Source organism: Pteropus medius, unplaced genomic scaffold, assembly GCF_902729225.1.
Source record: "Pteropus medius unplaced genomic scaffold, Ma_sr-lr_union100, whole genome shotgun sequence".
Lineage (NCBI taxonomy): Eukaryota > Metazoa > Chordata > Mammalia > Chiroptera > Pteropodidae > Pteropus > Pteropus medius.
The window spans coordinates 7,917,245-7,941,152 of NW_024355205.1; the positions used below are offsets into that span (position 1 = coordinate 7,917,245).

Below are 23,908 nucleotides of genomic sequence, written 5' to 3' on the forward strand. Positions count from 1 at the left end.
GCTAGGGTAGAATTTGGGTTGGTACTTAGATAATGCCACTAAAATAATTAGAACCTAAGTATTTCTTCCTATAAATGAGCCAAATAAGGCATGGAGTTATTAGCTAACTAAGGATTGCTAAAATTGCCCCCAACCTCATCCGCTCTTTCAACACACCCCTAATGCTAAGAATGGCTAACATTTTATTAAGTTAGGAAAAATAAGATCCTGTGTCTCTGACATATCTGAATTAAAGCCAAGGAGACAAAAACCAAACCTTAGCCGGCAACCTCCCTTGGGAAATCTCTGTTCATTTTAATACTTGTTCAGTCAGCTGTCTGCCTGAATGACAAGGTTTTTATCTCTAATGTGACTGGCTTTGAAGGCTACTTGCATTATCCATTCCTCAGCAACTGCTGCCAAAACCACAACGTTGCAAACTGATAATTAAATTTAGCTGCCTTTACTATGAATTCAATCATATCAACATTAGAAGCAATCTTAGTGGTTGTTGGTAGGTTTCTTTTTTCATTTCTAGACACATAATTAACTTCACTAGCCTTCTTAGATTAAACAAAACTCAGAGCTGAAGAAGACTATGAATTAAACTGTTATAAGAACTATTCATGCACAGGAATGCAATGGGATCATTACGAGACGAGTGCATTGCTTTCTTGTGTCTACCCATTTGACCTATTACACATTAATATTATGTTTGACCTATAGGTATAGTTTCATATTTCACTTGCAAAAGCTTGTGTTAACTGACAATGTACCTCATGAAAAATTAACTCCAGAACATATAAACCAGACATAGTTCACAATGCAAAAAAAGTCAACTTGTCAAACATTGAAATGTACCCACTAAAGTAATATCAAAATGCTTTCATATCATTTGAAAGGAAAAGAAATATGTTCTAATTGACTTCACAGTTCAAATATTTCAAAATCATCTGATTTTTAAATTGTGATGGCACCAGAAGAGTACTTAGCTGAAAAATGCACGTTAATGTAAGCCATTTAATTAGTATTTGATACCATTAGCAAGGAAGAAAAATTTCTGTACTAAGTAACATGTTTACTTGCACAGGTGCAACAGTTCTTTTATTTTTACAGACTAAAAGTTTTTAAATAAATAAAAAGGCATATAAATATTACTGCAACCTTGTTATAAATATGGTTTATTCAACGGTGAATCCATTAATTTGCTATTGGTGATTTAACAAATTACCAAAAACTTAGTGGCTTAAAACAACACAAATTTATTATCTTATAGTCTTGTAGGTCAGAATTCCTTTATGGGTCTCACTGGGCTAAAGTGATGTTGCCAGTAGGGCAGGGTCCCTTTTGTGGGCTCTAGAGGAGGATTTGTTCTTTTGCTTTTTCCAGCTTCCAGAGGCAACCCACATTCCTGGGCTAGTGGCCTCTCCCTCCATTTTCAAGCCAGCAAGACAATATCTTCATATAGTGCTCTTTGACCACAGCTGGGAAAATTCTTCACTTTTAAAGATTCATGTGATTAGATCACACCCACATAGACAATCCAAGATAATGCTTAAGAGTAAAATGCAGTTGATTTGGGGACAGGAAGTGCAAGTGGTGGCAGGGATGGGTGGTGAAGATTTAGGTGGAAAGGCTGGGCAAGTCCACAGAGAAGGCAACAGTGTTCACTGTGGACTGACAACCTCACCTCATTAAGTAGGACTAGCTCAGGGGAAATACTTCTGCCCGGATCTGCTCTGATTCTTATTCTACTGACATTTTGGTCAGGTGTCACTTGGTGGTGGTCTTTTAAATGCCATATTGGAACAAGTCCCATATTCATCTTGGCTTGTTCATGTCCAAGTGATTTGTATCACAAATTGCTAAGACTTCTCCCTCCACACTAATAGTTTTTCAAAGCCTGAGCTTTAAAGTCCACTCTGTCTCAATCGCTTTGGCTCTTTCTATACCTATTTCCCAGAACATAGATACATGCAAGTGTAGGCATTTTAAGGAGGCACAACTTCCCTCCACTGCACATACTTCACAATACCTATGGTCTTTTTCATTTCCTTTCTTGACAATGGGGGGGTTGTGTTTTAACAACATGGTGTATGGCATGTTCATACTAAATCACCAGAATAACCACGATTTTTGAAAGGCAGCACATGACACATAAATACTTGTTGAATATATGACCTTGCACATATCAGGTAATATGCATATAGCATCATCCTTACTTTAACCATATAAGGTGGGACTTAGAGACCCCATTCTATATGCAACAAAATGGGCTGAGAATGTTTAAATCATATTCCTAAGGTTACACAGATGATAATCATAAAGAAAAGAGATCTGTCAAACTCTGGGTCCCCCTCTCCAGCACAGTACTTCTAGGGCTAGTGGCTTTATCCACTCCCCACCTCACCATAAATTCCCATTAATGGATTATCACAACACCTATTCAGTCACAGAGTAGCTTGAGAGTTAATTATGCTCTTCTGCCTTCCTGGGTACTTTTTTATAATCTAACTGATAATCTACAATATATTTGGATGTTAAAATGGTAGTACATAAAGATGAAAAGTAAAATAGGTATTATCTGGAATTCTTTAAAAATGAATCATTTTAAGAAAAAAAGATTTCTAAATAGCTAAGCTCTAAACTTCCATACCCTAAATATAATTTTTAAATAGAAATACTTCTAATACATACCACAGATCTTGCCTTTTACATAGGACACTGAGTGGACATTAGGTAATACCATCTTCATTACTCTGGATCATCAATGGGTCATTAACTATTCACTATTTTCGGTATGTACTTACAGATATTGATGCACATATAGTCTGTCTTTTGAAGATAACCAGGTCTAGAAAAAGCCCACTCAAGTGATTTTATGACTGACTTGTTCTTTTCACATAAAAACAAATGAAGAATGTAATTGGCTGACAGACACAGTAGCATAGCTACCTTTCTGCCAAATCGGTGCTGGTGGCAATGAAGATGAAAATGATGATGATGATGATGATGATGATAACATTTATTGGGTGCTTTCCTACTCCATGTCAGGAACAGAATCACGTAATTTATATAGGTTTCTCATTTAATCATTCAATAACTCTATCGGGTAAGAACTGCTTCTCTTTTCCCATTTTACAGATGAAGAAACCAAGATACAGAAAGAGTAAATAACTCTCCTCAAGTTACCAACTGGAAACCTGCAGAACTCACTAAAAACCCACACAGTTTAATTCCAGAACACCTTTTTAACCACTATATTCTATTGCCTAAAATTAAAGGATGAAGCAGTCTTGATATGGGATGCTTGATATGGGATTACTTCCTAGAAAGTAATCATCTTATTCACTGTTCCCTTCTGTTCACTACCATTCAGAGCAGCAAAGAACAGTAGCTAATGTTGATTAGCTAATGAAGCCAATCAAAGACAAGCCCTCTGGGACCTGTACTCACCTGAAGAGACACAGAGTGTAGTGATAAAGAGCTTGGATTCTGGAGCTGGGCTGCCTTTGAATCCAGGCTTTTCTACTTACTAGCTGTGTGATCTTAGGAAAATTACACAACCACTCTGTGCTTCAGCTTTAGGAAGTGATACTGAGTATTTACTTCATAGAGACACTGCAAGGATTAAATATGCAGTTTACATGCAAAATGCTTTAAACAGTGCCTGGCAAATACTAAGAACTCAATAAATGAGTTATTAGCGTCTCATCTGCACTAATGAGGAAGAAAACACTGTCATAAAAAAAAAAAAAAACCTCATGCAATAATATTTTGGGGATAGTTTTTCCATCAAATTCAGAACTGAAAAATTCAAGCAGAACAGAAAGAAATCAGAGCATACAAGTATTGAGATTCCAGGAAGCTGACTTAGAGTCAAGCAACCTGAGATCATGTCTCAGCTCTGACACTAACTCAAATCATAGCTGGCACTCGGATGTGCCAGAAGATGCTGAGATTTTCCATGTGTTTGCCCTTTGTATTGGGGCACAAGTTCCTATCTGGAAACTGTAAATGACTTACAGCATTCCACAAATCAGCATGTGTCTCTGTTAATCAGTCTGTTCTCAACATTTTATAAAAACATGCCGTTGTTTAGAAGAGTTAATGAAATATATCTTCTAGATCATTTCATTCTGGTGCTAAAACTTTTGCTTGAACTATTTATAAAAACTCTATTAAAATTGGTTACTTAATTTTCTGAGTTATTATACAAAATACAGAGAAGACACAGTTACAAATAAACCATGAACATTTCAGTGTCGAGTATATACTGTGAGAAAAGCAAAGATATGTAAGACATGATCTCAGGCTGAAAGAGTTTACATCTAGTTGGAAGGACAAGACCCAGACCACAAATAGACTACTGACCACAGAAGGGGAGAAGTGCCAAATAACTGACATGAAAATACTATAAGATTAGAGAGGACAGAAATCAGAGGGGATTTCATTTAAAAAAAAAAAAAAAGGCCCTAAAACTTGAAAAGTTCACAACTTATGCACTCAAAATCATTCCTTAATCCCAAAACGCAATTTCTTTTCAATGTGCTGACTTCTGTTGATAGTGACTTTGTGGGATTCTGTGTTCAGAAGGATCCTGAAGCCAAATGTGAACTCAATGAGAAAGAATTCTATAACTGGTTTTAACATCTGCTATAGGGAGAGGACGCAGGAATGGAAGAGAGTGCAATCCCAAACTTTTCTGACCAACTCTATTTCTCACACTTCTGATTCCTATTCCTACTCCTCCTTTGGAGCCACTACCTGTTGACATCTTTCTTTCCTCTCTTCTTCCTCAGTTCCTTTCATTCTCCTTGGTTTTTCCAGCAAACCAACAAAGCTATCATGGCTGTTTTTGCTTTTGTTTTGTTGTTTAGTTAGTGAACCAACTAAATACTATGTCCCATTCAACCCTGAAGCTTCAGATGTTCTCTGCTGTCTTTAACAACCAGTTCCTTAACTCTGGTTTTGCAGTTTGAGAAACCGAATGTTTATCATTGTGACCACCAGGAAGTCACTACTAAGGTAGAATGGGTTCTCAACAAGATGACAGGAGCATGAAGGTTGCTGATTCTGACACATCGCACTGCCTGCACTAATTCTTGTCTCTCTCAGATCCACAGAATCCATAGAATGTGAGAGCAGGAAAAGACCTTAGAAATCAAGTTAAATTTCTTCCTTGTATGAAGGATGATTATGTCCAGAAAATCAAGTCACTTTCCTAAGGAAAATACAAAGATTTTATAACAGAAAGAGGGCTTGAGTTTAGAACTTCTAAGCCCATGTTGTTTTGAATGCATTGCTCTAATTGCTCTCCACTACCCTTTCCCTCACCAAAAAAAAAAAAAAAATCTTCTACAAGAAGACATGCCACTTTGCTGGTCTAGCCAGTCTACATTTCTTTGCCCTTTCTTTTACTCTCTTTCACTCACTCTGCTAAACAGCTTCTAAAGTTCTTGAAATACATTTGTATATTTATTGGAGTTCATATCTGCTTCCTGAATTTCTAACACATTTATGTTCAAGCATTGCATGTTATATATGCCTAGTGCTTGACTCCTCAACATCTGGTACGAAGCAGATTATACTAATGGTCAAAGAATTCTTCATTAAAGCTTGTACTATCTGCTACAATACAGTAGGGCACGTTGAACTTCTGAGGTCCATAAAACTGAGGTATTACTATTCTGTGTAATGGCCGTTAGTGTTTCCATTAATTCATATCAATGCTTCAAGGTCATGTTTGTTACATCTAATTAATAATGATATTTGTTGAAGATGCCTGAAAATAATAATAACTGGCACCATTTATTGGGTATTTATTATCTGCCAAGCCTGGGTGCTACCCATACATTATCTTATTTTATCCTTCCAACATTCTGAAACTAGGCATCATTACCTCGATTTTACAGATAGGAACAAGGTAGAAGCAATTCAAGAAGTGTGCAGTCCACTGGAGTGAATTTGTGAATTAAGTCACAGATTTCCTAAACTCATTCGAATAAAATCATGTTATAAAAATGTTCTGCATTGTTTATTTCATGTGCACTCTACTGTGCTCAGATTCACCGGTTAAAAAATGGCAGCTCTCCCTTCCAAAACGTATATTTTATTCAGTTTTACCCATTGAGATACAATGGACACAATTATCATACAGGTTCAGGTAGATTCCCTGGGAAAGCAGTTTGATTTTTATGTCTTCAATCCTCTCATGACCAAAGAAGCCAAACAGCTCTCAGGGCAGCCTCACAGATGCTCCCTGGGCCATGCTAAAGGCTCCTCTCTGGTTGAAATGCACTGGCCCATACCACGGTTGAACCTGTGACCCATTGTTTCATTAGTACTGGCTTCTAACTGCTCTAACTGTCTCTGGCAAATTCACATAATTACACGGCTGCTGAATATATACTTGAAAAGGCTTCAAAGAAAACAGTTTACTCTCTATAAACATCAGTTTTCACACTTCAAAACCATTTCCTATACCCTTTATTCCAAATAAAAATTGCTTGAAAATGTATACAGGACACTTAAGTGGTTCTTGTTGAGGCTTGCAACGGGATGTTTATGCCTATTTACAAACTTCTGCCATCAAAAATCATGGTGCCACTGAGGTGTCTCACAGTCTGTCTCTTCCATTTTGATTAGGAGAAAAAATGCAAACTACTTTCTTCTCTGTTCCATGTTTACAAGGTTAGCTAGCACTAACCTTTGAGCCAGTAGCAATTGAAAGCTAGTAGCTAGAAAGTAATTTACTTCAAGTTTTACTCCTCAGAGCCAGTACAATCTGAGCACATTTTTGCACCAAAGACATTAAGAGAGAATTCCTTTTTAAGTGGTTATTCTTGAATTCATTTACTTTTGACGCACACAATGAAATCCCAATTCCCCTGCAGGCTGTGGTGCCTTTGTTTGCTATTTTGTGCACTATCTCCCTGAGAATTTGAATGAACAGCCCCAGAAGTTTCAGGAACTTGTGAGTGCTTCTTCAAGATGGACTATTACCTCTGGAACTTAGCTAGCTGATGATTTTTCAATCACTGTTTTGCCGTTTTCTTTTCTGGAAAGAATGAAAAGTAACAGAGGATTCTTACCTTTAAACAAGTCCCATAAAGCATTGGAGTCTGTGGCAATTACTTTCAAGTAATAAAACAACTGATAAGCGGCACTAACTATAATTTATAATATGATAAAAGGCTGAAACATCTCTTCAAATCTGTAAAAGATATTCCTGTTGCCCAGAACTGACTTTAAAAGCCAGGGATAAGAAAAAAGTAAATTTACATTTCTTAGTTAAACTACAGTAGTATCTCTAACAAGATGGATGACAAAACACTTTGGGACCAGAAACAGTGGTGTCAACCACAAGAATTTTGTCTAAGAGACAAAATGACATTAGGATTATGGGCTTTCCATTTGAGTCCCATCACCTACATGTACTGATCTTGAGCAATTTACTTAATCACTCAAAATAGTGATGATAATAAAATGCTTCTTCCATACTGCTGCTATGGGGAGTGAATGCACTAATAGATCACTAGGTCTGTCTCTTCTATTTCGATTAGAAGAAAAATGAAAACTACTTTCTTCTAAAATACTTATACTATTGTACGGCACATAGCAAATGCCAAATATATTTTAACTTTTATATGTTATAAAATTGGAGGTCACTTAGAGCTTTAAATTAAAATGAACTATAGCTGTGGACTAGCCCTATTATATCCGATCTTGTTCTTATGCTGAGTAGCCATCCATTTCAATACAGAAAATACAAAGCCACTAAGCATGATTAATCAATCCTCTTGCAACTGTGACCAGCCTGAAGAAATACCGTTGAAGAACTACAAACAAAATTGGCAGACTTTTCCCCTCATATCTTTGACTTTTTCAAACTAATCTCAGTTCATTCTTTTCATTTCAAATGTTTTACCTTCAAAATATGTCTGTTTCCTCCTTGTTCTCAAATATAATATTATGTTTCCAGTATTGGATAAGTCGTGTTTTAAGTCAAAGCACATAGCAAGGCTAGAAGATTTCTGCTATTTAAACTGGTATCGTAGTACTTTAGGGAATCAGAATAATTATAATCTCAGTCTTCAGCATTTATATTTTAACCTGAAAAATGTCAGCAAATACAACAATAATATCATTATGTCATAGCAATTTTTAAAAATGCTTTAATTACAGAAATTTGGTATGAATTTAAATTGCTGACAGTAACTAGCAAATGTTTTGTACTTATAACTCTTTGATGAGAGGCTTCCTAAAGGAGCAGAACTAAAGATAAAGAATGCTACTAGGGCGGCCTGAGCGTAGATGCCTTCCAGAGGTTTATGCCTGCAGATATAGATGTGCACATTCAATATATGCAGGCGTTTGTAAGCAACTATCAAGCAGGGGCATCTGGTAGACCAATCCCTCCACCCTCCCCCACCTACCCACCCAACCCCTACTCAAGACAGCACAGGAAATGAAAATGTCTCCCCAAATACCAGTGTGCCAGAACATAATGAGAAAGAGGCATATTGGACTATGAAGCCATGACATCAAAGGCAAATTTATACTAAGAAGATTAGATAGGCAGATTTGCATCCAACTAGTTTCAGTCTAAAATAAGCCAATGTGGAAAAAGATTTCATTCTCAAATGTCCATTATAATTTCATTTAAGTACCAAGATCACCTCTAGAGAAATATAAAAAAAGCATAAGCCATAAATGCACATTCTATTCTTCTTTTAACCTAACAGTTTCACTCTAAAATCAGTAAAGAGAAATAAGCAAGTGCCTAAGATTCCCACTCTCATTTATTCAATAATAAGTATACACTGATTTCCAACAATAGGAGAGAAATCATCAAGAATTATTGTTTAGTAATCCACAATATCTATATTTTAAAACTTAATTATATTCTGTTTAAAGGTTTACAGGCACAAGGGAGATCCGGTTTATTTTTTTAAAAAGATTTTGACTTAAAACTGTCCATTACAACTACTATAAACCTGCAAGATTTGTTAAAATGAAATCATAATTCAACATATAGTAACGTCACAACTGTAGCTACAAAGGGTTGGTTAGGAATTAGGCAAGAGAAACGTGTTAAGTGGAATGACAATACTAATACAGAGGAGTCATACTAGAGACAGCCACAGGCATGCTATCATGCTACCCTCCTTCAAGTTATGGAAGCCAAGCACATGGTGTCAAAAAAGGCTGTTTCTCCTTGTGAGAAAAAAAAAAGTTGCAGAGTAGACAAAGAAACAAGAGAACGAAACTGTAAGTCTTCCGATGGCAAATTATTAATGCCTTCTCTTTGAGAAACTGCAAGCAGGCAAAAAAAAGGTCTAACCTGAAGAGAAGGATCAAAGACTGAAATAAAAGCTTTGATGCCCAAGTTGCTCGGTAGCCCCAGAGCACTGTGGATTCACGAATGCAGCTGAGAAGATTGTTAACTCCAAAAAAATATTGTGGAATAAATTGCTTACTTAATCCCTGGGAGGATATAGGAGTGGGATTAGGCAGTGATTAGTTGCTTCTGAAATTTAGTGATGGCATTTAACTCCAAGCCAGATATCTATATTTCTTTAGATTTTGCTCTAGAGTTTTTACATCTTTAAAAACATATGCCAATATTAGTGATTGGTTGTTATAAATGTTTTATATGAATATTTTATTTGAATAAAAAGTTTATTTCTCTAAAGATAACATTATTGATTGGGACATGTGGTATAAAATGAGAACTAAGCCACCTATCCAGGGAAAAGCCCAGGTGGGCTGTTGGGCAGTCACAGACTTGCAGTACTGTTTATTCTGAGACAAAGACCTACACAGTTGACATAATAAATCAAAGAAAAACAAACCACCTTTGAAGACTAACTTTGCAGCCTCTTACATAAAGCTATACAATAAACTAAATAAAATTTTTATTAATTCATTAAATCTCTCATTCAATACACATACTTAAAGCTTAATTTGTTTCAGGCCCCTTGCTGGGGGCCAGATACAAAGATGCTAAAATTCAGTTCTGACCTCAAAATCACCATCTAGAGATTATAAAATCTTAGAGTTTAAGAGAGTCTGGAAGGTCATTTTTTTTTCTCTACTGCTTAGTCTAATTTTGCAATTTCCTTTATGTCAATCTTACCATGTGGTTTTTCAAAATCTAGTTGTACCTACTCAATAAGAGGAAACTTACTACTTCCTGGGAAGTAAGTTCTTTTCTTCTGTTCAAAAGAGTATTTAAAAAAGATAAAGTAGGGCTTAAAGTCATGTCCAAAAATAAATAAATAACTGAAGAAGTAGCCACTTTAATCAAACCTCTGAAACTGAATTGTATACATGTGCTTTGTGCTTAGCAAAAATGTAGAACTCGGTAAAATGATGCACATACATTCCCTTTGTTAATGGTCAAATATCATAAGACTGTCTTGAATGTAAAAGTCTGTTTAGAATCACAATATTGAGTCTCACCTACTGATCCCCAGCTGGTTCCCACCGGCAACATTTCATAATGGAGATAAGCTGAAGCCAGAAGGTTCATATTTAAGTTTAAAGCCACCAAGAAACTTCCTGCAAGCCTGTTTTCTCTCCAACCTGATTACTTTTCCAAGACTCAACAATGCCAGGATACTATATACTATATTTCTACAGTAGGGAAGGGAAGGTAGAGAAGTCAGACGATACCTTTTCAGACAAAAAGGGAAGTTTTTGAGTATAGTGTACCTTCCGGTACAACAGAGAGCACCTTTCTTTTTTTGAACTTAAAAATGTTTATTAACATTTTAAAATAACAATAATAAACTCACCATATGTTAACATAATAACATTTTTATAAAAATAACTACATCTTTAGGACAAAAGCAAAATGACGAGCGGCTTTATTTTACATTTGTGCAAATCTCTTTAATGTCTGGCTTAAGAGAAGATAGTTGGATTCTCTTCTCTATTTCTGCATTCAATTTGCTGCAATATAACCTGTTCTGTAACCTCTGGAAAACCCTTTGTACATATAGTCTAGGGTGACAAATGTCCCAGATTATGGGGGATGGGTGGGTTTTCCAGGATGTGAACTTTCAGTGCTAAAACCAGGACTGTTGATCACCATGCTGTACACTTAAGAGAGAATGAGACTAAAAAAGGAAAATACCCTCTGTGTTATTATGAAAATAATTTGATTTTACAGATGCTTTGAAAGGGTCTCAGAGATTGCCTATGGTCCTCAAACCTCAACTTTAAAGCATGTTGATTTTACTGTTCATGACTTTCCTTGTTCTCTGAAGTCTGGGAAGATACCCTGAGTTGACTTCCTTATCATGTACATTTATTTGCCAATATTGTCATCTTTTCTTTTTTTAAAAAAAAAAATTTATTTATTTAAATTAGTTTCAAGTATACAGTACATTGGTTAGACATCTATAATGTTCATAAAACGATCCCCCCAATTGCTCCCTCCCTCCCCTGGCCCTCCACTTAACCATCATATTAATGCTAACTTCATTCCCTCTGTCATGCTCCCTGTACCCAACTATCAACTACTATTTTAGAAGAAAACATAAGTAGTAAACTCTTTGATATTACTAACAGGAACTTCTTTTCAGATATATCTCCTCGGGCAAGGGAAACAAAAGAAAAAATAAACAAATGTGACTACATCAAACTAAAAAGTTTTTGTACAGCAAAGGAAACCATGAACAAAACAAAACAACAACAACAAAAAAAAACAATTGTTTGGGAGAAGATATTCACTAACGATACATCTGATAAGGAGTTAATATCCAAAATTTATAAAGAAATTATACAACTCAACAACAAAAAAAACAAACAATCCGATTAAAATTGGGCAGAAGACCTGAATAGATATTCTCCAAAGAGGAAATACAGATGGCTAACAGACATATGAAAAGATGCTCTAGGTCGATAATCATCAGAGAAATGCAAATTAAAACCACAATGAGATATCATCTCACACCTGTCAGAATGGCTATCATCAATAAATAAAAAACCAGCAAGTGTTGGCGAGGATGTGGAGAAAATAAAGGGAACCCTCATATATTGTTGGTGGGATTGCAAATTGATATAGCCATTACGGAAAACAGTATGGAGGTTCCTCAAAAAATTAAAAAAGGATATACCTTTTGACCCAGCAATTGCACTTCTGGGTATTTATCCAAAGAAAACCAAAACAATAATTTGTAAAGATCTATGCACCCCAATATTCATGGCAGCACAATTTACAATAGCCAAGATATGAAAGCAACCTAAATGCCCATCGACAGATAATTGGATAAAGAAATTACGGTTCATATGTACAATGGAATATTACTCAGTCATTAAAAAAAAATGAAATCCTACCATTTGCAATGACATGGATGGATCTAGAGGTTATTAAGCTGAGTGAAATAAGTCAGACAGAGGAATATAAATACTGTATGATTTCACTTATATGCGGTATCTAAGGAACAAAAAGAACAAACTAATCAAAAACAGACTCACAAATACAGTGGACTATTTGGTGACAGACAGAGGGGAGAGAGGTTGGAAGCCTGGGAGAATAGGAGGAGGGGTTAAAGAGACCATTTTTTTGATTTTTGAAAGGTTGGATGCTGTTGCCATTATTTTCCTTGAACTCAATCTTTACAATTCAATTGTAATAAAATGCAATTGATTCAGAATGGATACAGATTGTTCTTATTGTCAGAAAAATATGATTAACTTAAATCTACATTTTTTTAAAAGGATTTCAAAATGTTTTAAAAGTAAACGAAATATTTATTACTAGCTTATGCTTAAAGCTTCAGAAGGCACTTAATCATTTCTCCTAATCACCCTTTTGTAGTCAGAGATCTAGTAAGTGTTTGGCACAATTATTTGTTGAATGAATGAATGAATGACATGTTCAATAGAGTAGCAGAGCTATCCTTTAAGTAACATCATGTCAGTGACTTAATTAGATGTCTTCATTCTTTTTCAGTACATAAATGACTGAACCACACAAGTAGTTCTTGCTTACTAAATATTAGATTTGTATGGTCTTAATTTTTTTATTACCTAACTTTTCTTATTTGTTATTTGGCTATGAAAAGCCTCCTTAACCCTAAAGTATAGTATGTTCCCTAAATTATTTATAAAAATTTTAATCACTGCTTGTCATGGAAAAAAAATGTTTCAAGTGACACTCATAGCACTTTTTTTCTTCCTCAATTATGCCATACACATAAAGTGGGATTCTCTAAACGAGAAAAAAATGAAAAAGAAAAAATGACTTGGAATCATGTTTTTCAAGATATGCCCAATATGTTAACTTTTATATTTCTTACATTAGTCTTAATTTCCATCATCTCTAGTATGTCTTCTGTGACTTGCTTCTTTTCAATTTTATTTCCAGCTCACTCACTCCTTTTCTTGTACCCTTCTGCAACCTGGCTTCCTCTACAGGCACCATCAGCATTTATCCACAATTCCCTAAGTTAACAACGAGGTTACTATTGAGGTTACCTGATGTGCAGATCTTCTCTAACCCACCGTCAACCATACATTTATATAGACAGGGTATTTGAGTTTTTCACTGTGTGTTTTTGTTTCTGGGTAAGTGGAGATTATTGCAGCTGAGGCCTTATCTGACCATTTCCTCTTCTGTATAAGTGAGTAACTGAAAACCAGCAACCATGTGCTTTCTCTATTCTATTAGGGGAGTTCTGTTCAAAACGGATATTTACCCACATTAAGATTGAAATAAAGAAGAGTATTTCTCTACTAAACTCCAAGTAAATGGAAAAGAAGCCACAGCAACTTGTACATCCATTGTAAGGAAAATCAGTTTTTGTTTTCTCTTCAGGTATTCCTGACGCGCTCTTCAGCCAGCTATAATATATTCTTGCTTAATTCACAGATTTATTTTGACCCTTCTCCAAGGTTAGATGTAATATAAGCATCTCAACATTGCAGCAATTGCAGTATCCTGGAGAAGATTATTTGTGATAAATGAAAGCTAAGCAGGGGTCACTAGAACTCACAACAGAACAAAACATATCATCTCTTCTGTCAAAATGGAAAAAATAGCTCTTATTTAAATTACATAACTAAATCTCCAGTTATTAAATATTCTTTAGCATATAGCCTTTAAAAACCATTTTTAAACCATTACAATGACTTCAACAAATGTGCATTCAAAATGCAGGCAGGCTCCTAAAACTTCAGGGCTATCCGTTCTGTTTTCCTACTCCCCCACATCCCCTAGTCTCCAGTGTTTTTCAAAACTAACGGGTTATAAAACCATTATTTTTTCACTTGCTTTCTGTGGTTTGCCATCTGATTCAATAAATGGGTGGGTTAAGCCCTTATGTTCAACCCACTTAGGCAGTCCAGACACTATTATTCTTTATCAACGATGAGGAAAGCCCTCATTCAGTACCATTCTGTAAAACTGAGCAGCCACAAAATGCTACTTATTTTTCCCTTTCCCCACAGTCACTAGGAAGCAGAACAGAGACACGAAGCACTTTATTCTTGAAGGAGAAGAAAAGGGAGAAGATACATCTCTTTTGAGAAAGTTTGGGCCAGCTGAGAAGTTAGAGAAAACAGTCTACACAAGAGACCACCCTTTCTTCTGATACCAACTGCAAGTTCAGGCGGTTCCCCAAACCACCATTCTTGTTCAATAATTTGTTAGAAGGACTCACGGAAATCACTAAACACTATTGTATTAAAATCAGCCAAGGGGAGAAGTGCATTAGGAGAAGTCAGGAAGTACCATAAGTGGACCTTCCATTGTCCTCTCCTTGTAGAATTAGAAAATGTTACTTTCCTGGCATCAATGTGTGACAATACAAATGGACTGCTGCCAATCAGGGAAGCTCAGCCTAGCCCTGTATTCAGAGTTTTTATTGAGACTCCTTTACATAGGCAGGACTGATTCACTGATTCGTTGCCCACTTGGTTGATTGTACTCTACAGTTTCCAGCCTATACCCTAAATCATGTTATTGGTCTTTCTCATGTGACAAGACCCCCCAATCTGAGACTATCCAGGTGTATCTAGCCCCCACCCTGAGTCATATCCTTAGACTATCAATAACCCAAGGTCCCTGGCAAATAAAGATGTTCCTATCAGTTATGAAATCCCAAGGGTTTAGAGATTACCATGAAAAGCTGACGTCGAGGGGCAGAACCCTTCTGGCATAAGGTTAAATTCTTTACTACACATCTTCATTTTCTCATAAGACTTTGATTTGGGCACTTACCGCATGCTTATGGTTGCAACCATGCCCTTAGGCATTTTGAAGGTCAATAAAATGGAGATGAAGAAAGCTAGCTTATAGTGGAACATATATGGAGGCAAGAGAAAAGATGAAGGCAGGTGTAAAGTGCAGCAGGATTCTTGGTTATAAACTCACACCTTGGCATTATGGGCTTGGAACCAATATAGCAAGAGCTCTTTTACTCACTAGCAACCATGAAGGAGTGGACTGCCATCAACATTAGTACCTGCATGAGAGGGGGCAGACACTGCCAGTTCTGCATCTCTGAATGAAAAGAGAATGAACAGTAGCCTACACGGTACATTTAGAGGAATTCCTCAAAGCTCCCGTACCCAACGAGATTGCCCTGACCTGCCGAATGCCAGAACTCAAACACCATTTAGGTTATGCTTTGCGTTTTCACTGTTAAAATACAAATACGTTAAACTGGTAGTACCCTTGGATACTTTACTTTGATGTTGTTTATTGGGATTAGCAATGGAACTAAATTCTGATGGGTGAAGAGGAAGAAAAATTATGAATTGTGAAAACTTCATGAGGGCCTGAATGGAGAAAGATGAGAGAGAATTCCCCAAGCCCACTTTGCCCCATCCATTTTGTAGCTCAGAACAGTGCACAGTGTGGCCAAAAACAGGGGAGCTCTCAGAGTCTATAGCGAACCCTGCTTTTCCCCAGGTAGCTGTGGGACATAAATATCACAAAACGCTGGAGTTAAAGGTCTAGGTTGAAGTCTTGGCTCAGCTGTTAACAACCTGTAACTTGCGAACATCAATTAAGCTTTCTGAATCTCTGTCACCTCAATTCTAATTTGGGAATAATATGAATTCCCTCACAAGTGAGTATGAGGCTTAAATGAAATAACATATGGAAAAGCACCTTGTGAAACCTGTTTTCTTAACTACTATATAAATATATTATTAGTTGAGCAGATTGGAAAATAGTTTTAGGTTTTTTTATATCTAATTTTGAAACTATATATATACATATATATATATATATCTTTAAACTTGAGAATTTAAATGATACATACATACATACATACATACATACATACATACATATCCTCCAGAGCAACTGGGTTCTACAAAATAATAATACTTGAAGAATATTATCAGAAAAACAGTACTAAGATACTCCTTAAAAAGAGGGCTATATACAGTCACACAGGTTTGGGATATTCAGGAATCTAGATATCTAGATACCGCTCTGAGGGAATCTCAATACACATTAGCACAGTGAAGGCTCTGAAAAGACCTATGAGAATAAACAAAGTGTAAGGCTACTTGACACAGAATTTCCCAAACTTAACTAACACTGACCAGCCTGAATGCTAGTAGAGAAGAATGGAATGCTCCCTTCCATCAATAGGCATTACAGTAGGCTTTTACAGCAAATTAAGGAATTTATGGTTTCAAATTTAAGAAATAAAGCTGCAGCACCCTAACCGAGAGCTACATCAGAAAAACTGTACTAAGATACTCCTTAAAATATCACTGCTGACAGTGATATTGTTAACGCATTGGTAGTTCACTTTACCCAAGCTTATAAATAAGCTTAAGTAAAATTTCACCACACACGGGTGAAATTTTACCCATATACTTCAAATCACACCCTATATACTTCAAAATCAAATGGCAAACAGAAATTCAGCTACACCATTCCAAAATCTACTGAACAGTAATAATATCTGCAGGAGAACGTGTTAACTTTTTTAATCTAGAATTTCTTCTTTCAAACTATATGTATTAAGTTCCTTAAGACAAAATAGGACTTAAATTGTAGTCAAAAGGGGAAGGGGCATTTTTGAATATACCTTTATACCTGATAAATAAGAGAAGTGTGACATTAAAAAGAAAACTTTTAGCAGCAAGCAATGAAAATGAAAAAATGGCTACATGCAAGATTTGGCCATTTCGGTGACATAACATTTTCTTTTCCTTTCGGTTTTCAGCCTCTTTCCATGGGATTGTACCCATATCTTTAAAACACAGTTACACATAAAATGCCCTCTTTAAGATCTTCAGCAGCATTACATATCCAAAGAGTTGAGATACAACTATTTAGCATGGCAGTAATGAGTGGCATGGTATTAATATGCAGTCTTATTTGCCACAACTTCCCAAGTCCAGCTCCCCACCATGACCTGTTTCCAGTGCCCCTTTTAATGTGTTTCTGAGAACGCCATTCATCACATTATAATGATTTGTTTTCCTGTCTGTGTAATGAGAATGTAGGGTTTTCAGTAACAGAGTTCTGTATTTCTTACACAGGTCCTAAACAGTCACTCAATACATGTATGTATAACGAGCAAAACTTTAAATGAAGAGAATCATTACACTCATGCTTTTTGTAGGAAGATTGTTTTCTTAGAATGCCGACCAGGTTTAAGCACTAAAAATAAAGTATAAATCCCTTATGTTCCTTTCAGGAAAATGATATCAACTACACTTTTCATAAACAGAAAAATTCTTATATTTTAAACAGCATCACATAGTGGTTGAAGGGACGAACTCAGGAGCCAGACTGCCTGAGTCCACACCCTAGCTCTATCATTTACTACGTGTATGACCTCAGATAAGTTACTTAACACCTCTTTTCAATGTCTCATCTGTAAAAGAGGATTATTAATCCTATAAGTGATATTACTTTACAGGTTTACTGTATTAAATGAGCTAACGCACATAAAACATTTAGGATAGCACCTAGCATGCAGAAAACATGATTTATGAATTAGCTATTATTGTCATTATTACCCACCTTTAATATTTTCTAGTTCATCACTAATTATACCCTGTATAATCAAAGAACCCTGGATGATGCTAGGTCAGTCTACTTTAAGGTTGTCATAGTTGCAATATCAGGTAATTCTCATGCAATCTTTTTGAAATCGCAACTATGGTTGCTAACACTGGCCAGGCAAAGGACACAGTAAAAGCACTTCCAATGCTGCTATTTTCAAATCAATGTCATGATAGTAAATCTTCTGCATGGATTCCAAAATGCAGGATGCTCCTTTACTAGGCTCATGGGAAGATGTCAGATAGTTACTGCTCTACTTTTCTCATAAACAGTCTATTTGTCCCTTTATTGTACTTGTCCCAATCCTTGTCAAAATTGCCATATCCTTCTGTCAATTTATGTAAAGCAGAATGCAGTTGTCTTAATACGAACTTGCTAGAACCCTGCTGAGGGCTTAAGGCTCTAATGCAATGCATCTTCACATGATGAACAAAATAACACTGAATTTTACACCGTTTTTCATGCTAAGAATGCATATCCATTTATCTCCATAATATAACCTCTGTTTCATTTCATACTATCCCTTAGTACTGCTCATTTAGGATTGTAGATTAATAAGTGTGTTCGAGTAATGATTTTGCATTTTTTCAAATTAAATCTTCTCACTAATTTTATAATTCAATTAAAATAAGCCATCAAGTTTTCTTAGCATGATTTGCTCTTTATAAGCCCCCTGCCAATTTTCCCCATTTTCATTGTTTGAGAAGACCTACTGCTGAAATGAAGCTGTGCATAAAGAGAAAATGTTTTCTAAACTTCCTATATTAGTTTGGCAAGGCTGCTAAACAAAGTACCATAAATTGAGTGGCTTGAACAACAGAAATTTATTGTCTCACAGTTCTAGAAGCTAGATGTCTGAGATCAAGGTGTCAGCAGGGTTGCTTCCCTTTGAAAAATCTTTTGTGAGGAAAAATCTTTTCCATATCAGTTTCAGTCGGATTAAAAAATGGGGCAAATAAGAGTATTCACATCATAGACTTGTAAGAATTAATGATCTAATCCATATAAAATGTTTAGAATAGTGCCTGGTGCATGGAAGGTGCTGGGGAAATTTAGAACTATTACTATTTTACAAAAGATAACACTGAGGCTCAAGGATATAAAATGACTTCTCCAAGATAATGAATGCATGTGGTCATTGGTGAGACCCAATCTGAACTCCAGAACTGCTAAAGAGTTTCTATTTTTCATGTGCATGAACATCACACTTTGAAGTAATGGAGACATTTGGGTACTCTGCCACAGGAGTATAGTACCAACCAGCATTGTTGCATGTTCAAGAAACCCTGATTGCTGGACTATATACCTGGGGAACTGAACTTAGGGAAATAAAGTTCTTGCAAATCAGTTAACTACCTTTGCATTAGGTTCTGGAGTAGCTGGTTTGGCTGGAACAAGAAAAACTGAGGAACTGCTGCCCTGGATGTAAATAAAAACACTTTTTTTTTTTTTTTGCCACATCCTGTGTGCATCTCTTATTGCAACCAAGAGAATTATTTGTACTATTATTATTCCTTGAACTTTCTGTGCTTATCAAGTCTGTAGGAAATATTCTATTTCCTATGCCCAATTTCACATTATTGTTTTGTTTATCTTTAAGAATAAGTTGCATTTTGTATTTTTAAGTCTTATAAGAAACCTTCCTTTATCTGCCGGCATGACAAAGATAAACCCTCTCCTGTTTTCTTTTGGGACAGAAGCTTCCTCCATCATAGATCTTGTAAGTACATTATAATCACAGGTTTCCTGGTCTCTATTTACCACTACATTAAGGATACCATATTCATTTTAAGTATCTGCAGTAATTAGCACACAGTCTGGTGTATAAATATTTACTGACTAACTGGGAGACTGATTAGTAAACTAAATGACTGACTGAATGAATGAATGAATAAATGAATAGATGAATAAAAGAAACAAAATCTCAGAGTCTCAGCATCCAATCATTAGGCATATTATAATTCACTTGACTCTAATTTAATTTTATTAAATTATTAATATATTATATAACTATTAATATTATATAATTGTTAATATAATTTTACTAAACTATAAGTCAAGTAAATTATAATATGCCTAATGACCAGAGAAAGGCAATATGGAAAAGTGAAGGTAAAAGTGTGATTTGTGAGTGATATTAATCAGTTATGAAACTCCAAGTTGTTCTGCCTGGATCCATAGAATTAAAAAAAGAGAGAACATTTCACCACCAGCTACCTAGCCTGTGTTCAAATCTTCAAAGTATTCACTCGATTCCTTTAATCAATCACTATTTTAGGAAGTTCTTCATGACTTTCTAATTGTCCACATTCATTTTCTTTATTTTTCCTTATTATAGACAGATTTTTCAAATGAGTTAAGTAGATCACCAATTTTTAGAATCATCATTAGCTTCAAGCATTTCTCTCAGTTATTAGTATTTCCCTTCTCTCTCTCTCTGACTAGATTCTTTTCTCCATTTTTAAAAGGCCATCTGTTTTTTCTATACTTCTTTTTTCCCATACATCTCAAATAAAGTCAACTTTACCCTATACCAAGAGCAACCTATGTTTGTAATAACGGATCCTAGACACTTTATCAGATTTCCATTTTTGGATAAAGATACAAGTGATTTCCTATTGTGTTCTAAAAAAATAAGTAAATAATTAGCATTCATCTAAATTTTAATCTGTCCCAACAAGGTAAATTGGTAAAGCCGTTACCATGAAAACATTTTACAAATAATTTAAACAAATATTTTGATCCGTAAGTATATTAAAATTAAAACACGTATTCACTGACCCCAACAATCCCACTGTTAGGAATCTGTAGCACAGAAATAAAAGCACCCCATTATTGCGCCCTGATTGTTATGCCAAAAAAACTGAAAACAAAATGAATGCCCATCATGAATGGGTGTTGAAAAACTTATGGTACATCAATATCATGGAAAATTATGCAGTTGTTTGTATATGATTATATGAGTCCAGAGAAATACAAGAGTATTCAGCAGGTTGTTACTGGGGAAGGGAGAGGAAGCTGGAAAGGAAAAAGAGAGAAGAAAGAGGAGGGTAAAAAAAAAAAAATGAGGGACATTCATGAAAAAACAATATGTAGAAGACAATTGCATGTAAAATTGCATATGTGTGAATCAATACGAATAAACACAGAAGCATAACCACATAGTATCTGAGGAAAACAGAACTACCCATTTTTACTTTTTTTATTGTTTTACTTTATTATTGTATTTTTTATTGTATTTATTGTATTGTATTGTATTTTTATATTGTATTACTGTTAATTTTTTATACTTGAATTTTTAATTTGAATTATTTATCACTTGGATTATGTATATAACTTGAAAAACATTTGCATTGTGATAGATAGATAGATAGATAGATAGATAGATAGATAGATAGATAGATAGATAGAGAAAGAAAGAGAGAAAGAGAGATGGAGTAGTGCCAATCAGATCAAGAATCATGTACTCATAATTCAGAACTCAAACCCAGCCACTGGATAAGAGATAGATTATAGGCAGTAACTCTAGACTATAATTAAACTGTTTGATAGAGTATATGTCCTATCAATTATATTCTTTTTAAAAACAACCTTTGCTGATTGTCATTTTTAATCCACTTTCAAGATGCAGCTAATGTCATTCTTTCTTAATTGAGTTATCTACTTGTCTCTCCAAATATCTGATTTCCTAGGAAGTCTCCAAAATTCCTCTAAAAAATCCTCTTAAATTTACATACTTTGTAATATCTCATTTTTCTGGATAAAATATGATACCATGTAGGGGATGCCTGAATTCCTACTTCAGGATATATACCCCTCATAACGCATCAATTTTTCTTTTTGAATTCAACAGTTCTACAGTGAGAGAAGAAACATCAAAATCTAAAGATAAACACACTTGGACAACAATACTGAAAATGCAGTTCAGACTCCTGAAAGTATTTTGTATAGTTGGTCGTCTCTAATGACTTCTAAAACTTTGTAGTAAACAAACTTGTGAAAAGACACACTGATTCTGCCTGTGTTCAAAATAATCTAATATTTTCACCAACCCAAAATTTAAAAATACGAAGTCTAGCTACTTGAATTTCAGAAAGCGTTTTAATTACTTCGGTAAATAAAAGTTGTTAAGAAATTGGAATGATCAAAATATTCAAGTAGTGATGCAGAAAATAAAGAACAAATTAATCCAGGTATAATTTCTAGGCCATTATCATTACCATATGTCTCTTTAATTACCTTTCCCCTCAGGGACTTGATGTTTTGAAAGATTTGCTCTACCTAAACATATGAATTAATAAAGTAATAATTAATTAATGTTCTAAAAATTTTAATGAATCAGTGACATGTGTAATTGCCCATCACAGCTACTGATCGAGATGAGGAAACCAGTGTTGCACATGTAGTTGAAACAATTTAGTTAGAGGCAAATAACTTGTTTGTCACGGATCGATGTAATTTCTGTTAGCTTCTTGAAAATAATGGAAACAGTTAAAGACACACCATAGAGCTCAACATGTACACTGACCTCTGTCTCAGAATCAAAATTCCATAGTCAAAGAATAAATTGGGGTTAAAATTCAGCTACATTTTAATTCACAAATTTGTTTTTTAAAAAAGCATGATCAATATACAAGAATAACTGTGAGGTGACCCATGAAAATCTTGAGCCTTAACCTTCTGCCAAGGGTAGAGGAGACAAATGGACATCAGAGATGAGCTCTCAGCAACTTTCCAATTTCACTTACAAAGATTCAAGTAACGGATAGGAGAAGACAGAAATATCAACATAAGATAATAAATACAATATTTTCATTAGCTTCTACACCTATTTAAGTTCTTCTATAAGATTGGTTTTGTTTTCTTTTTCCTGCCCTGAAAAGGTTAACATGAATATGTTCACATTCTCTGGAGATTAGAATCAGACGACCAAGTCAAAACAAATTCTTTTGAAAGCACCCAAATGCACAGCAGATGTAGTAAAGGATATATCATTGGCCATTGCAAAAATTTCCTGCACAAGCAACATCTTAGATGCATATGTTCAAAATTGACAGTTGATAGAGTTCCAACCTTGAGGACTACGTTACCAAGTTTTGAAACTTTGAGAATCGTGCAGGTGTTAATTTTTTTTTTTTTTTAGTAAAGGATACAAAAGTAGTAAATATCACATCGCACTGAATTTTTATTAATCCCCACTTTTTTCATTCACAAACCACAGATATCTCACAGAAGAATACTGTACCAGTACTTTTAAACCATAGCTCCATTAAAGATTTAATATCTGAGGTCAGAATGAGGTTTTCTTATTAAGCTGCCATTTCCTTTATAAAACAGACCATTTTGTACTTACTGCTGCCCTTTGAACTCTTATAGTGAATAATTAAAACTGAATGGAAAAAAAAAATACTAAACTGCAAAGCATAATTTGTGGTGCTGAGTACACTGTAGGTTGTAGGTTTTTGCTTAGTGGATCATTTTAAATGCTCATCGATATCCATAGGGACAACCCAGCCATTAGTCTGAATCGACAAAATTGGCTGGCCCCTAAAAGCAAAGCAGACAACTCCAAATCATAATACGGATGGGTCCCCAGCTTACAACAGTTTGACTTAAGATTTTTCAACTTTACAATGGTGCAGAAGCAATACACGATGAGTAGAAACCATGCTTCAAATTCTGAATGTTGATCTTTTCACAGGCTAGTGATATGTGGTACGATAAACGCCCTTGGGATGCTTGGCAGCAGCAGTGAGACACAGCTCTCAGCCACAAAATCACCAGGGTAAACAACCCACACTTACAGTGTAGTATTAAATGCATTTCGACAGGATATTTTCAACCTAGGAGAGTTTATTGGGACATAACTCCGTCATA

General features: G+C 35.2%; 1 protein-coding gene across 1 annotated transcript in view; it reads right to left on the bottom strand.

Moving 5' to 3' along the window:
* LOC120598554 (EGF-like and EMI domain-containing protein 1) overlaps window positions 1–23,908 on the bottom strand; it is a 495,472-nt gene that overhangs the window by 413,299 nt on the left and 58,265 nt on the right. The gene's annotated exons all lie outside the window — the stretch shown is intronic.